Here is an 18,248-nt window from a genome sequence, read left to right on the forward strand (position 1 = left end):
CCAGTGGTATAATTCCAAATTCCATATTACCAAATATACTCATCATCTGTGACAGTGAACATTTTGGAAACGACAACAGGTTGACATATAGAAGACTATTAAAACACATTAGGGTCCCTCCATACAATGGAATATTTTGCAGTTTTTTTACAGTTTATGATCATAAGGATCATTTAATTACAGAAGAAAAAATAACAGAGCAGAGCACAATCTAGCCTGGACAATATTACTATAACCATGTATAAAATGTACACAGGAAAAAGTTTGAAAATTAAAACAACAAAATTTCAGCAATTGCAAGTTATATTGCTATAGTACTATAATAATTTTTTCTATTTCTACTCATTTCCTAGAATTTTTAAAATGTTATGTCAATTCTAAAAAAAATTGTAAATCAGCTTATCATTTCCAAATATAATAAATATAATACATGGTAGCATCATTTTTCTAAGAATCCCCAGTAAAAACATTAGTTTTAGGGGAAAGCGCAAACATTTAAAAGCTAGTACTTTTCAGCTTTTAACAAAGCATTCAATACATAAAGAAAAACAATGGATCACATGATATCACTGGGCTGCTTAATACTGGAATCAATTCATTTAGGATTTCTTAATACCTCAAAAGATTAAAACAAAAGAATAAATAAAATTTAAAAGCAAAAATTGTTATTTTTAAAAATTTTACTGTTCCCAGGTCTTTGTGAAGGACAGACTATTTCATGCGCCCTACTCAGGAGAGAAAGCCTTCCGTCACAGAAGCAGCGACTTCCACCTGAAACCTACTATGTTTATTTGTGTAAAAGGCAAAGAAGCTCAAGTGCTAGTGATGCTGTTAAACCCAAAGGTGCATTCCACTGATAAGCTGAAAACAAATTGGAAAAGAGTTTGGGGAACTCATTCTTTCTACACAAAACTTATATTCTTCCAATGGGATCTATGTACAAAGAATTAATTATTTTTCCAATCCTCCTTAACAACCATCAAAGCCAACAATGTACTGTATTAGGATTAGGTCTAACAATAGACCCAGGCTAAGTTTACTAAATCTAAATCAAATGGCTTTAATTCTCTGGACACCAATTCTAAAATACTTATCAGGTAGGGATATTGTATTTTCAATATGGTTTTATTCCTAAAGAAAGTTTTTTTTAAGTTAAAAATAAGCCCCACAAAATTTATTTTAAATATAGAAAGAAAATATGATCAAAATTGATTCTTTTTGGTAAAGTTCAGTAATTAAAATATTATGTCAGCCAGCCTTGCTGTGCAAGGAGTTGCATATATGAATAAAGGCTTTCAATTTTAAGTCACAAGAAAGTCACTTAATGTACTAAAGAAACAAATGTATACATGTCTTCATCTGAATGTGTCTAACTTTATTTTAGGAAATACTTTAAATCTGGGAAGAATTTAAATTGGGAATAAATTACAATAAGAATTAATATATGAGCCAGGCATGGTGGCTCAAACCTATAATCCTAGCACTTTGGGGGGCTGAAGTAGGAGGAGGGTTGAAGCCAGGAGTTTGAGACCAGCCTGGGAAATTTAGTGAGTCCCCATCTCTACAAAAAATTTTAAAAACTTTTTAAAATTAATATATGACTCATTAAAGACATTGCCAGTGACTCACAGCTGCTGTCTATGGAGACAACAAGATGTAGAGAAGGGTGAGAGTTTGCAATCAGATTGGAAAATGACCTTGGAGAAGTTACTTACTGTCTCATACACTAACTCCTCTCACCTGCAAATTATTCATAATAATACCCATTCTGAAGAGTTTCCTAAGCATTATGTGAAATGATATATGGAAAAAGATTTGCTCACAATGCCTCCTCTCCCAATTTTAGTTCTCTGCCTCAAACTAATTAATAAATTACAGCACTCCTTTCCAGAGACCCATTCCTATTAATGTCATGGGACGATTTATGGAGAAGGAATAACTAAATTTGGCAAAAACTTAGCAGCACAGGGCTGTTAGTTAATTTAGAAAAATATCAAAGTTAACAAGAAATTTCTCCTAAGGGGTTTCACAGATATAAAGATGTGAGGTGAAAACATCATCTGGCATGAGCAAAGCCAGAACATTCTCTCTCTTTGTATCTCTCTCTCGCTCGTTCACTGTGTTCTCTCAATCCACTTTTTGAGAATTCTATTAAAAACATACTCTTTACATTGACTTAAAAATTTTATTATTTCAGAGTCTCCCCAGTGGTGTTTGTAAAGCTACATAGGATTAAGTTCATTATTTTTTCCATTTGACAATTCCTAAAGTATGTGAAAACATATACAAAATATTTTTTCATGTCAATTTCCATGTTCTTTCAATAAATCTTTCAGATGCTACTTCACCCTGTTTGCCTACTGCTAGAGGTGTTCTAATTAGTTAAGTTCTCTTCCAAAATTTTTCATATGTACTGTATGGAAGACAGCAGGTAATGTTCTAAAGAGGGAAGAACACCTTAGATTTATCATTAACAGTCCCCAAATTGGGGATTCTACCACTGAATACATGCAGCAGGCTGACTGTAATTTCACCTTTGTGGCAACAAAATCACATACTCATGGGCATAAATGGCTGTCTCCATCTTCTGTCTGCACAGTGAATTTTTCCCTAAGTACTCTCAACCTTTACATTTCTCACCTAGAACACTTCATCCTATGCTTTTCAGTCCATTGTTCTACTTCATCAACATTTAATAATCTGACTCTGCATCCATGATGTTAGCTCCTGCACCTGCCTTTCTGTCTCTACGACTGCAGCAAACATGTCCTCTCACCCACACTGTGAGACAGCAATTCCACCACTGGCTACTTATCCAGGAGAACAAATGCATGTGTATACAAAAAGATCTGTACACAAATGTTCACAGCAGATTAGTTTACAATGTTTCCAAGCTGGTAACAATCCAAATGCCTGTCAAGAGGTGAACATTTCACGGTATATCCATACAATAAAACTCTACTCGGCAGTAAGTAGGAATGAACATGCACCACGGTGGTCCTAACCCCTAGTCTATATCAAAGAGGGGGATTTCAACCATAAAATCCTGCACTCGCACATTGCAGGTCTCTCTGGCCAGCTTCTCAGCTCTCCGCCTCTTGGGTGCCTTCCTGAACCGCCGGTGGGAGCCAGCTGATTCCACAGAGCCAGCGATCCCTCGTGAGGCTGTTCATCTATCTTCTCTTTACTCCTGCCAGCAGGAGGTGTAGCCACATCTGGGTTCCAGACACCATCTGGGCCCTTTGTACTGCTTTCTGCAGGGGACCCTGAGCTCTCAGGCCCGTCTGGGGTCCTTGTAACATACACACTTACCCCTCCCCCCTTTCCATCTCCCAAGGCCGCCAGGGCCATGGTGACCTCGTGCATCCGCCTCCCCACGCGGGGAGTGAGCACAGCCGCCAGCGAGCCACAGAACCGGGGAGAGCCGTGGCTAGGATTGGGCCACGCATGCGTGTAGCGAAGCTCCTCATCGGCCCGCCAGTTATCCACTGTAAAAATGGCGTGGCGCATTCCCAACTCTTGAAGAATATGAATTAAGTCTGTGTATGAAGTCCACTTACTCACGGTTTCGGGTAGTTCTCCAGCGTCATCCCATACTGTGCGGGCGGCAGCCACAAGCCATTCAAGCAAGGAGTGGTGGCCACGGTGACCACTTGTCTGCAGCCTCTGCCTCAGGGAGGGACGTAGAGTCCTGGATGCCAGTTGCTCCATCTCCCTTGGGGAGCTCAGGACGCTGTCCGTCCCTTCATCCTGTAAGGGCAACAGCCAGGCAGGCGGGGTCTCCCCAGGACGCTGCCTGCACTGTGTCCCCGGCTCCCGCAGCTCCGCGGGGTCGCCGGCAGAGTGAGAGACGCTGGGTTCCTGCAGGGCGCCCTGCGCCACCCCCAGGCCCCCGCCCCACGGGCCGTGCAGGCTCCGTTCTCTGTTTTGCAGCAGGGCGGGCTCTCGGCGGAGGGCCCTGTCCTCAGTCTCCTGCACGCTTGCAGTTTCGTCAGCGTCCAGGGTTGGACCGCTCGTTAACTCCTTCTCCAACCCCTGCACCCAGGCTTCTAAATTTTCCTCTGTCTCTTGTGACTCCCTTACCTGGGCTTCCCACCGCAGGTGTCCTCGTGCTGCTCCCGGAGGGCTGTGAGGCAGAGCCGCCCACCCGGCCAGTGCCGCTCAGTCCCGAGGCTGCAGCGACTCCTCCAAGGCCTTCACGGCCTTTTCCAGGGTGGCAGGGGTACATTCCACCTGCTCCTACCCCACGGCAGGGGCCCACGACGTGAGGACCACTGGCACTGGCTGCCACCAGCCCACAGGAGGCCACATGTCCTCCCCTGCTGCGGTGGAGGGGACACTTACCCCTCCGAATCCTGCCAGACTACGCCAGCCGTGAGGAGGGAGCTCCGTGGCTGGTGTGTGCTCGGGCGCGGGCTTCGAAACTGCAAGAAGAGGCGAGCGGCAGCGTGCAGGTGAGACGTGCTGTTTATTGTCGGGGGACACAGCGGCAGGGAACGTGGCGAGCGCTTATACATGGCTCTGAACAATAGTGGCAACATGCCATGGGATGGTGTGATCACATGGGTTCACACGGGAGACGACACCTTGGTTACATGAGTGTGCTGACTCATGCCTCCCCCCAAGGCCAGCTAGTCGGGGCCGGCCGGAAAAACACTCAGCAGTCATTATAGTTTGGCCTGTGCAAATGCGCTTTCCCTCATACTCTGGGGTGCTGGAACTGTTCCATATCTACATTACACACCACACACACACACACACACACACACCCCTTCACGCACACAGGCACACACCACACACATACATGCACCACCTACATACATACATATGTACACACCACACACAAGCTGAGTACACACATACACACCTCACACCTTAGCACACACATGCACACACACATTCCCACACCACATACATACATACACCACCTACACACATACATGTGTGCACAGCACACATACTACACCCATACACACAGTACACACACTGTCAAAATTGAAAGTCATGCACTTAAAAAGGGATATTTATTGTGTAAAATTACATATAACTAAAATTGAATTTTTTAGAAAATAGAAACCACCTAAATCAGTAGGTGGATGACAAAATTATGGCCAATTCATATAATAGAGCACTGTACAACCATAAAAAGGAACAAACTGCTCATTTATGCAACCATAAGACAGATGAATTTCCAGCAGTTTGCTGAGTAGAAAAAGCCAAGCACAAAAGAGAACACGTGTTTGCTTGCACAGGTGCAAAGCTTGAGAGCAGGAAACTGATCTGTGTGGCAGTGCAGCCTTTGTCACGGGCAGAGGATTCCCAGGAACGAGCACACGGGAACTTCCAGAGGAATGGAAAATGTTCCTTCTTTTGATCCACATATGGGTTTCCCAGGTGGATATTTATATATTTCTCAAAATGTCTTCACATACACCAAAGATCAGTACTTTTCACTGGTAAATTGTGGGTGGTAAATTATACTTCAATAACAATTATATTTAGCAAAGAACAAAATAAATATTTAAGTTCTAATAGAGAAATGGGGAATGGACATAACTCATATACTATGCTACCATTTGCATAAAAAGAAACTTTAAAGTTTATTTAAATGTTGAGCAAAAACTTAAGGAAAATCTTCTGAAGGCCCAGCCTATTGCTATTACGAATTCTGAGAAAATGGTAAAAGTCACTGATGTGAGGATTAAGCTGGGAGGCCCCGGCACAGGGAAGGAGAGATCGCTGTTCTCTGATTACTGGGTAATGTACAGTACGCATATTGCTTTTCCAAAAATATAAATGAATATAGGAATTTTAAAAATCTGTTGAATATTCTGGAAAGAATCAATGACGGTAAATGAGTAATAATGCTAAATTGTGATATAGACAAGGACATATAAAAGACTGGGAGAAAAATCATAAAAATCTAGACACATTCTGATTTTCTAGTTGCTTCACAAGGGTCTTTTAAAATTTGGTACACTTTAAAACAGGAAAAAGTGAAAATCTTTATGGCTGTTTAGTACCAGTACAACCACAGGTAACTGCAGTTAGTTTGATGATACAAACAGCATCTACTGAGAGCTAAACTTGTGTCAAGCATTTTCCCATAGCTTTACATGTAATAATCATTTCTTTTATATAAGAGTTTATAAGTTAGTCACCAGGATTATCTTAATGTTAACATAAGCAAAAAAAAAAAAAAAAACAAAGAGAAGTTAGGTAGGTTGCAAAAGTCCTCTGAAAGAAACTGTATTTAAAACAAGCTGTCCAGAATGTATCCAGCACTGAAAGATTGAAGAATGAATAAGCATTGGTGACACTTAAGGTAAAACTTTCTGTTATTATTGAATAGGGTCAATGTCAGCAGCACAGACCCTTACTGCCCAATTTCCCATTGCCCGGCCCTTGCTTGACCTCAGGCACAGCGGCAACGGCCAGGCCCGTGAGTGCCCTGGTGGAATCTGGTCCTCCAGGCCAGAGTGAGGCTCTCGGCTGGTTTTGTACTGACGTTCTGGACTGGACTCCCTGTGACCTCACTTCTGCTTTCCGGAATCTCTCCCAAACCCCAGATAAACTTCCTGCACCAAAACCCTTGCTATTTTGTGGTAACCTAAACTGAGGCAAGTTTATTAAAGGGATAAAGTATGTGCATGCCATTTTTAATGATTCTCCTCTCTAATCAATGCTTTTTGATAGGTTATTAATTTCTAGCTCTAGTTCCACCAGATAAGAAATTCTACTTTTCCCTCATTTTACAGAGATTCCCAGATATGGATCTATGGATCAGCTACATCAGAATCACTTTGGATGCTTACTAAGAATACAGTTTTTCAGGCCACATATTTTTTTTTTTATCTCAACTTTAGTCATTCACTATCTATTGGCCATGATGAGCTAATTCAGCATTTACAGCATTCAGCTATGGGTTTTCATAGCTGCCCTTTACCAAGCAGAGGAAGTTCCCTTCTAACCTGGTTAGTGTTGAATTCTATCATTTTCTTGGCATCAACTGAGATGATTATGTGTGTTTTACTCTTCTTTTATTGATAGAGTCTATTATATTCACTAATTTTTGGATGCTAAACCACCTGGCATTCCTGGGATAAATCTTACTTGGTCATAAAGTATAATATTTTTAATATGTTGCTGGATGTTGTTTTCTAATATGTTGTTGAGGATTTTTATCTACATTCGTTAGGTAGTTAGTGAGGTGTTTGAGGTCTCCTAGGGACAAGGTGGGTGCTGTGATTCACCCCCCATAAGTGGGCTTTCAGAGAGGCTCACGGGATATCTGCGCAGTAAGACTCAGGTCATACAACTCCCGACTGTCCGGTCAAAGCGGTTCCATGGTGAGGTCTGAGCCATGAGAAGGTCCCAATCCGGGCACTATAAGACAAGACACAGACCACAACGAAGCCCGTTTTGCACCCTGCCTTTTGCTTTTCCTTTGCTGCATGACACTGGGTCTGGTCTCATCTGTGGCGTGTGTATCGCGCTCTGAAAACCTGTATCTTGCTCTTGCCCTGTAATCCTATCTTTCTCTCCTCAGTAAACCTTGTTTTCATGCTTGCCTTACTTTGGTGTGTCTGGTCATTCTCCGGCCATGAGCACGGCAAGAACCAACTGAAACCTGACATATTCGCAGGAGACATGTTTTATTTTGGGGACTGTCTTTGTCTGGTTTGGGCTCATCGCTGCCTCTTTACTTAGTGCAGGACTTGCTTAGTGCCTTCCTGGACTGCTCAGTGGTGCTGTTCCCCCACAGTGGGCAGCGTCTGCAGCCAGGCCACAGAAGGGCCCGCCACGGACAGGTGCACAGCCACCTCGGATAGACTGTTTCTCTCAGGGTGTCTTTGACTTTCCCGTTCCCTGATTCAGGTAATTTGGCTGCCTCACTGACGTCACAACAGTTGTTAGGCTCCACTAACTGCTGGCTGGTTTCTCTGTTGTTTTCAACACTGTCCTGGGGCATAAATTAGTCTGCAATTGGATCCAATTAAATCCAGGCTTTTTTGCAGTGGTAGCTTTAAGGCCAGTTTTTGAAGCTCAGTCCAACTTCTGGAGGTGTTTCTTACATGGCTCTTTCTCTGCTTCTCTCTAGTAAACTACTGACTTAGTGCGGTTTACCTTGTTGCTTTCATGGAGCTAGCACTCTCCTTTCAATGGCTTACCTTCAAAGTCTGTATTGTTTTCCGTATCATCCTTAGGCTTGAGCTTCCCCATGTACTTTTCCAAATTAAGTTGGTTCCCCTGGGAAGAGCTTCAGCACTCTGTTCTTACTGGCTGCCTCTTCCCTTGGGCAAAACCTCTGTACCACCACTCTGGAGCTGGGGTACAGGGGTAGTGGCCCATTTCTCTCTGAGTGACACCTGTCTTTATGAGCCGAACACTGGCAGGTCACTGGCCGTGGCCCTCTCAGCTTGCCTCTCCTGGGCTGGGACCTCTGTTCTGTGCACAGTCTGTGGTGCTGACGGTGCCCAGGGCTCTCCGGCCACTGCTCCGGGGAGAGGGCTTCCGCCCCAGAGTGGTGGCTGGACGAAGGAAGGGAGCCCCTGATCTGCCAGCTGCTCCTGGGAGAGGGAGCCCTGTGTTTCCCTGTGTCCTTAGAGCTTCTGTCATGCTGGGCTGAAGGTGGAGGGGGACAGGGCCCACATCAAATGCCACAGGCTCTAGCTGTTCTTACTGAAAGTTGGTGGATTTTCTTGAATAAATGTTTCTCCAAATGCTGAATGCACCTAGGAAAATACAGAGGCTTTAACTTCCACCCCTTCCCCATAATTTTCAGCAATTGTGATTGTTTTGCTGGGGAGGTGGTCCTGGAACTCCTCCTGTTGCTTTTTGGAAAATTGAGAGACCCATTTCCCTTATTTCTTATGTGAATGTTTGTTTGCTGGCTTCTGCCTTTCCTCTTGGGTTATTTCTTGCGTATTTTTCCCAAAAGCTCTAATTTGCCTATGAAATAAAGGACAGGACATTTTATCACCACTAGCTTTACCTATTTTTGCCAAAGACAAAGACAAATTTGCACATGTGTTGCAATATTTCAGTGGAATGCTGGCACTCACAGTTTAAACATTTGCTGAGAAACACAAAGACGCAGTTGTTTGTAATTTTGCTGAACTTCAAATTTGGCTCAAAGACTGAGAGACTGGAGTTCAGGAATGTGTAAGTTTTTGAATAAGGAGTTACCTAACATTTTTATCGAAAGGCAACTTTGTTGTTCTCTATCTGCTTTTCTAAAGTAACTTAAATGAAAAAAACAAAGTTTTGTGTGTGTGAAACATGGTCCTCATTTAAGAAAGAAATACGTATTTAAAGTATTGTAATGCGCACAGGCAACATACAGCTGTCATAGACAGGCATTAAGGACGGAAGTCCGGCTCCTCTAAAACATTTCACATTCCATCAATAGCATTTGGCCTATCAAAGATTTCAAGACAATATGATTTTTGATGTAGCTGTCTGCTTATTTACCCAGCACTTCTGCTAGAGTGTAGGATCCCTGGAGGCAGAACACTTTGTGAATCACTTTCTGAATCTCACGTGCCAAACAAAGGGTGTTACTTATCGTAAATGTCTATTAAACATACTTGAGAGTAACTTTTTTTTTATTCTTATTTCAGCATATTGTGGGGGTACAAAAGTTTAGGTTGCGTATATTGCCCTTGCCCCCCCACCCCCCTGAGTCAGAGCTCCAAACGTGTCCATCCCCTACATAGTGCTCATCGCACTCATTATGTATGTATACACCCATCCCCTCCCCCACCCACATCTGCCCGACACCCGATCAATGTTATTCCTGAATGTGCTCTTACGTGATGATCAGTGAAACCAGTTTGATGGTGAGTACACGTGGTGCTTATTTTTCCATTCTTGGGATACTTCACTTAGTAGAATGGGTTCCAACTCTTTCCAGGAAAATATAAGAGGTGCTATATCACCATTGTTTCTTATAGCTGAGTAGTACTCCATGGTATACATATACCACATTTTATTAATCCACTCATGTATGATGGACACTTGGGTTGTTTCCACATCTTTGCAATTGTGAATTGTCCTGCTATAAACATTCGGGTGCAGGTATCTTTGTCATAGAATGTCTTTTGTTCTTTTGGGTAGATGCCCAATAATGGGATTGCTGGAGCAAATGGTAGGTCTACTTGCATCTGTTTAAGGTATCTCCATATTGCTTTCCACAGAGTCTCAGGATACAAAATCAATACACACAAATCAGAGGCATTCGTATACGCCAATAACAGTCAAACTGAGAACCAAATCAAAGACTCAATACCCTTCACGATAGCAACAAAGAAAATAAAGTACCTCGGAATATATTTAACTAAGGAGGTAAAAGACCTCTACAGGGAGAACCATGAAACACTGAGGAAGGAAATTGCAGAGCACGTAAACAGGTGGAAAACCATACCATGCTCATGGATCAGAAGAATCAACAGTGTTAAAATGTCTATATTACCCAAAGTGATCTACAGATTCAATGCAATCCCTATTAAATTACCAACACCATTTTTCACAGATACAGAAAAAATAATTTTACGCTTTGTATGGAACCAGAGAAGACCCCGTTTAGCAAAAGCAATTTTAGGCCATAAGAACAAAATGGGAGGTATTAATTTACCAGACTTCAAATTATACTACAAGGCTGTGGTTTTTAGAGAGTAACTTTATATTAAGATTTAGTTGATGCAATAACACATTTAGATAATAAGATAACCATAGCAGATAATCTGCCAGTAACAGAATTTTTCAAATTTCATACCCCATGAATTTTGTGGTAAACTAAATATGCTCCTAAGTGGTACTTCCCAGACGATCTTCCTTCCAAAATAGCAAAATATATAGTTCAACCTTTTTCTCTCTTCCAAAAATTACTTCACAGAAACATGTACACTCTTATAGCCTGAAAAAATTAAGGTTGACTCTTTGGTTAATCGGTGTTCTTCCTCACTTTTGTGTGTGTGAAAAAGAGCAAATCCTCTTCATTAGAATTTTGCTGAAAACTTCAATTTCACATACAGGATTCTATTCTGAGTCTTTAGTTTTACACTGCAAAGTCTTCCTTCTAAAAAGCCAAAATGGAGCTGTGCATGCTGTACACCTTGGGTACAGTCAGGCACCACATAACCAAATTTTGGCCAAGGATGGACAGCATATACAACAATTATCCCATCAGATTAAAACACCGTATTTTTCCTGTGCCTTGTCTGTGTTTAGATCCACGGACACTTACCACTGGGTTACGACTGCCTGCAGTATTCAGCACAAGAGCGCGCCGTGCAGGTGTGTGCCCAGGGGCAGCAGGGTGGGCCACGCAGCCCAGGTGTGCAGAAGGCTGTGCCGTTCGGGCTCTGTGCGAGCGTACTCCATGATGTTCCCACGATGACAAAATCACCCAACAGTGCGGTTCTCAGAACATATCCCTATCATTAAACAACACATGACTGTAATTTAATAGCATTTATGTTTTAAATATGTATAAAATTAGGAAGGAAGGTAGACTGATACATAGTACAGATAGATATAGAAATAGACAATACTGTATCTTCAGTTTCTAGCTCTAAAAATAATCCCCAGTGGAGTAAAATTTTGGTGAAACAACACGTTTTTCCCTAAGGGGCCTCTCCTTATTAACACTGGAGTTTATTTATCCTCCGTATTTTATCATTTGTATCTAATTTTTCTCATGTTCTTACTTTTGACACACCATTGCTAACCTTTGTCTGATTAGAGCTACCTGATACAAGACAAAATGTTCTTTGCATTAGAAAACCAAAGGATCTCAAAATAAGCAAAATCTATTTTTATGTCAACTAATTAAAATGATATTGAAATTTCTGAACTTCATAAAAAGTGTGCTATATCCTATGTTATGTCTTACACTTATGTCATGTGTTGACTTTTATAATTGATTTCTTACATGTGCACAATTAACAGAGTTTATATGGCTATCCTAAGTTTTCAAGAAACCAAAATCAGACTTCTCACATTGTGGCTGTCAGAGATATTTTTACGAGCAAAATTCAAGCAGCCAGACCTTGCCACACAGTCACAGAACCGTGCCCTTGTGCTTAAAATGCCTCGACCGCTGACTTCAGCACACACAACTCCTGCTGTTCTCCACTCTCTGAGTAATTCCTGCTGAGCTGTCTTTGCAGAGTTTTTCTTTGCTCCTTCCTCCCTTGTATGTAATTGATAATGTTAGAATATCTCCTACCGAAAGAACTTAGAATGAGAAAAGTTTGAGGTGCAACCACTGCTATCTTACAATGAGCATATCCATAGTCAAAGCGAAACTAAATGTCTTCTTGTTTCTCCTGCTGTCTTACGGATCAGAGTTCAAGACGGGCGTATGTGAGGGGGAAACACTAGAGTCCAGTCCGGTTTCTCCCTCGCCCGCGTGACTCCGGCTGGCTCAGCCTCAGCGTGCGCCTCTGCCGGGTGGGAGGTGAGCTCCGCGGGGTGCAGTGAGGAGCAGGGGCAACAGTGCGTGTGCTTTGCACGGGGCAGGTGTGCGAGGCCCCGCAGGCGCCACGCGGCACTGTCGCTGTGTCACACAGCCCCCTGGGCGTCCGGTGTCCAGTCACTTTCTTCAGCGGTCGGCGCTGCCCCTGTAGCCGGGGCCATTCTTCCGAAACACGAGTCTATTCTAACCACCAGCACCCCTGTGGGTGGTGGTACTTTGTCAGAGGCAGGAGTTTTGGAGTCTGAGACTTCATGCAGGTCTACACCATCTCTAAACCCTGGTTTCCTTGTATGCAAAACAGCAAAATAATAATTTAAAAACTCGTGGCATTAAAATACGAATTAGATTAGATAATATATCTGAAATTTAAAGTAGAGTACCTACCATATAATTCATTATAAATACACATTATTTTATGTTATTTATTGTTGCTATAACTGTAGATACCCTTTAAGAATCTGTTAAAATGTCACTTGCTTTTTGTTTTTTATTACTTTTTGTAGTTCTTACATAGCTGTGATAAGAGATACTTCAATTTCATATAATAACATTTCTTTTCATTTGTTCCTACATTAATTTGTATAGTAAGAAAAAAATTATCCAAACCCTGACACCCTAGAGCCAGAGTAATGTCCCTAGTCTTGGTTCTAGTTTACTCTGGGAAGTAAAGAAAAGGAGAGAAAAGAAACTACAGGTAATATTTATCATCCTCATTGTGAGTGTCTTGTATTTCTCAAATTTCCAATACTGAGTTTATAATCAAATAAAAATCTTCCCATCATGAGTTAAATATACATACATATACATATATATAATGTTCAATGTTGCTTTTATTTACAGGTAACATCTCCTTACTAAAAAATTTTAGAGTAATCAATTTTTCTGTATTGAGGAATACAGACAGATTGTTTTATGGAGGCATAATTCACATATGATACAATTCGCTCATTTAAAGTGCACATTTTCATGCCCTTTAGTATTCTCAGTAACAGGCTTTAAGTTTTTCCAACAGTCTTTTAGTTTCCAGTACAAAAGTTTTGTACATCTTCTGTCAAATTTATTCCTAAGTATTTTATTATTTTGATGATATTACAAATGAAATTATTTTCTTAATTTCAATTTCAAATGGTTTATTGCCAGAATATAAAAATACAATGGATATTTGTATATCGATCGTGTATCCTAGAACCTAGCTAAACTCATTCATTATTTCTAATCATTTTTAGTGGACTCCTTAGGATTTTCCATGACAAGATCACATCATCTGGAAACAGGGACGGTGTTACTACTTCCTCTCCAATCTTGGTGCCTTTCATTTCCTTTTCTTGCCTCTAATTGCCCTGGCTAGAACTTCCAGCATAGTACTGAGGGGAAGGGAAGAGAGTGAACATACTTATATTTCTCCAGATCTTAGGGGAAAGGATTGAATCGTTCACTTTGCTGTGATGTGAGCTGTGGGTTTTTTCGTGGATCTTCTGTATCACGGTAAGGGAGATCCCTTTTATGACTAGGCTGTGGCATGTCTTTCATCATAACGATGCCACATTTGGTCAAGCATTTTTTTCTGCATCTCTTGAAATGATCATGTGTTTTGCTATTTTTTCTATGATTTAAAATAATATACTGTGTTACATTAAATTAATTTTAAATGTTAAACCAAATTTGCACTCCTGGAAGAAATCCCACTTGGTCATCATGGATTATCCTTTTAAGATGTTGCTGGAAAAAGTTTTCCTATATTTTGTTGAGAAATTTTACATCTATGTTTATAGGAGATATTCTGTAGTTTTCTCTTTTGATGAGATCTTTCTTTGTTTTCTGTATCAGGGTAATGCTGGTCTCATAGAGTGCATTGGGAACCATCTCTTTCACATCTATATTTGAAAGAGGTTGTGAAGAATTGGTATTAATTCCTCTTTAAATGTTGGTAGAACTCACCAATGAATCCCAGTGGGCCTTAGTTTTTCTTCAAGGGAGGTTTTTAAATCACTGACTCCATCACTTTACTTGTTATGAATACACTCAGATTTCCTATTTCCTCTTGAGTCCGTTTCAGTCACTTGTGTCATTCCAGGAATTTTTCCATTTCATTTATTGTCTAATTTTTTGACATGCAGTTATTTGCACTATTTCCCTATGGATTTCTCAGGGCTGCTGTAAGAAAATGCCATAAAGTAAATGGCTTTAAACGGCAGAAACTTGTTTGCTTACAGTTCCGGAGCCCGGATGTTTGAAGGGAAGGTGTCAGCGCTGCGAGGTCCCTCTGAGGCAGAGTAACATTCCCCCCGCCTCCTCCTCGCTTCCGGTGGTGGCATCAGGCTTTGGTGTTGTTTGGCTCAAAGCTGTTGCCATACAGTGTCCCCTTGTGTGTCTCCATCTTCACGTGGCGTTTTCCTCTTTTTCTAAGTATACCTATCAGATTAGATTAGCGCTCACTCTAATAGCTTCACTTTAACTTAATAGACCTCCAAAGACCTTATTTCCAAATAAGGTCATATTCACCAGGGGTTAAGATATCAACATATCTCTTTAAGGGACACAATTCAACTCAAAGCATTTTCATTTCTGTAATGTCAGTAATAATGTTCCCTTTTCCATTCTTGATTTTAGTAATTTGACTGTACTCTATGTTTTTCTTTGTCAGTCTAGCTAAATGTCAATTTTGTTAATCTTTACCAAGAAAAAAAAAAAACCTTTGGTTTCATTGTTATTCTCTATAGCTTTTCTGTTTTCTATTTTGGCTACTTCTAATCAATATTATTTAGTTCCTTCTGTTTTTTTATGTTAGTTTGTTCTTCTTTTACCCCTGTTTGAAGACAGCATATTAGCTTATTGATTTGAAACATTTATTTTTTTTTAATATGGGCCTTTACATCTATAAATTTTCCTCTAAGCACTGTTACCTGGGCCCTGTAAGTTTTAGTATGTCATGTTTTCATTTTCATTCATCTAAAAATATTTCTAATATTTTTCTTATGATTTCTCTTATGATTCTAGTTTCTAATTTCTCTTATGATTTCTTTTTTGATATGTTTGTTGTTAGGAGTGTTTAATTTCCATGTAATTGTGATTTTCCAGAATTTATTCTGTTATTGATTTCTAATTTCATTCTATTCTGGTTGAATGGAATACTTAGTATGGTTTCAACCCTTACCAACTTATTGAAGTTTCTTTTATGGCCTAATATTTGGTCCATACTGGAGAATGTTCCATGTTTCTCCACTTGAGAAAAATGTGTCTTTTGCTGTTGTTGAGTAGATTGTTGTACAGATATCTGTTAGGTCTAGTTGTTGATAGTGTTTCTCAAGCCATTTATTTTCTTGTTGATTTTATGCCTGCTTGTTCTATTTATTATTGAAATTGCAGTATTTCAGTCCTCAGCTATTATTGTTGAATTTTGTACTTGCCCCCTGCAATTTTGCCAGTGTTTTCTTCGTGTATTCTAGGGCTCTGTTAGTAGGTACATTTATTTATAATTGTAATATCTTTGTAGTGGATTAATCACTTTTATCATGATAAAATTTCCCATTTTATCTCTAACGTTTCCTTTATGTCTGATATTTGTGCAGCCACTCCAACTTTCTTATGAATTCTGTATGCATGATACACATTTTCACTCCATTTTTAAATTTCAGTCTAATATACAAGTTTAAATCTAAACATGTCTCCTATAGAGAGCATATAGTCAGATATTATTTTTTATCCAGTCTGGAGATCTCTGCCTTTTGATTGGTTTCTTTAATCCATTCACATTTAATGTTAGTATTGATGTAGTAGGGTATATCCACCATTTTACTTCTTGTGTTTTATGTTTTATGTAATTTTTGTTTCTCCTGCCATGCTGGGATAAGAGTGACTTTAGCAAGACTCTCTTTAGCTGTCTCTTCCCCGTATCTCTCAGTTAAGTTGTCTGCCTCTGCTGATATTACACCCAGTTATTAGCCACCACCAACTGATGGCTTATTCCTCTTTTCAACAATGCCCTCAGGCATAAATTATTCCATAGCCCCATCCAATTAAATTTTATCCCTTTGCAGGGGTAGTTTTTGAGGCCAATCTTTAAGGTTTGTTTAGCTGTAGGAGGGCTCTTAATAGATGTCCCTTCCCAAGATGGATCTCCTTGGGAAATTAATTGGGATATCATTTAGCTTATTGATGTCATGTGATGACCAGCCTCCTTCTAATTGCTCACCATCAAAATCTTCATTGTTTCCAAGAGTGTTCTTGGGCTTAAACTTCTCCAACACTCTCTTTCAAATAAAGACAGTGATTTTTAGCAAAGCTTCAGAGCTCTCTGTGCTAAAGGATTGCATCTCTCCCTGGCAACATCTCTGAACCACTCCAGTCATTTCTCCCAAATGATAGCACTTCTTTTACAACAGGACAAAGTGGGAGCCTCTGGTTTTGTCAGCTTGCTTCTCCTGGCATGGAATCAATGCCCTACGAGTGAGCTGAGGAGATGATATGGGCCCATGCCTCACCTGGTGTAGAGCCCCCACTAGCCAGGGCTCTGGGTAGAGAAAGGGAGCCCTTGATTTCTCAGCTGCACTTGTCTGGAGCAGGGGTGAGGATGAGAAATGCTGGTGACTGGACCTTTTGGGAAGATACTTTAACTTCTGACTGATTGCTGTGAGGAGACTAAGCCCTATCTTCTTGGCTACAGGTGCATTTGTTGAATCTTCCATCACACTCAATTCTAGAGGAAGGGAGTGGCTTAAGTCTCTAAGGTGACAAATGCACTGTTTTTACCAAGATTAGTAAATTTAGTAATTTTTTTTGAATACATATTTCTTCATTTGCTCTATGTCTTTAGAACAATTTCTAAAGACTTTAAAATTTACAAATATAAAAATTATGTATGTGTATAATTATATACATACATATACACACTTTAAATTCTCACCATTTGTTGCCATTTCACTGGGGAGTGGGTCTAAAGAGATCCTTATGCCATCATTTTGAAAGTGAACCTATCTTAAGCTTTTGCACCAGATGATTAATTCACTTACTGTACCTGCCTGGCCTCACCTAAATACTGGAGCTAATGATATCCATTTCTAACCAAGACACAACCTTAAGTTTTCTATAAGATAGAATTGGTCAGCACTGAAGTAGCTGCCATATAATATTGTGATGTCTTAGCCCCCGGAAATATTCAATTAAAAGTAGCAGTATGGGCAGGATTCCAGTAGAAAAAAAAACATTAACTATGTAGAAATTTGGTATCAATGGCCTCTGAAGACCTCTCCACTACTTTTTTCTATGAATCTATAACTCCAAGATGTATTCATGATTTAAATGAACTACACTCACTGAATAAAAAGAATGAAATCAGGGTTGGCTCAGGTTGGAATTCCTAATCAGTTCCCAGTCATGGCCTAAGTATGGTCACTCTGTGGTTAGGGAGGAGCCCTCCTCCCAGTTCGCAGGTGTCAGCCCAGGATCCTCCTCTGCCCTTCTATTCAAAACTCCTTGATGCCATCTGAAGCTCCATGCTCCTCTTCCACACCCCATTAGATTGGGTTTTGTTGGACTATATCTCTGGATATTTTTACCATCTCTGCTGAGGTATACTTGGCATACAACAAACTGCATGTGTTTAACGTGTAAAATGTCTTATGTTTTGACGTAAGCATCCATCAGTGAAAGGATAGCCACTAACAAGGTCACCAACATGTCCATTACCCCTACAAGTTTGCTGTGCACCTTTGCAATCCCCTCCCCCCACCCTGTCCTGCCCTGTTTCCACATCAGGCAATTACTGGTC

The sequence above is a fragment of the Lemur catta genome, chromosome 9 (genome assembly GCF_020740605.2).
Source record: "Lemur catta isolate mLemCat1 chromosome 9, mLemCat1.pri, whole genome shotgun sequence".
Classification (NCBI taxonomy): domain Eukaryota; kingdom Metazoa; phylum Chordata; class Mammalia; order Primates; family Lemuridae; genus Lemur; species Lemur catta.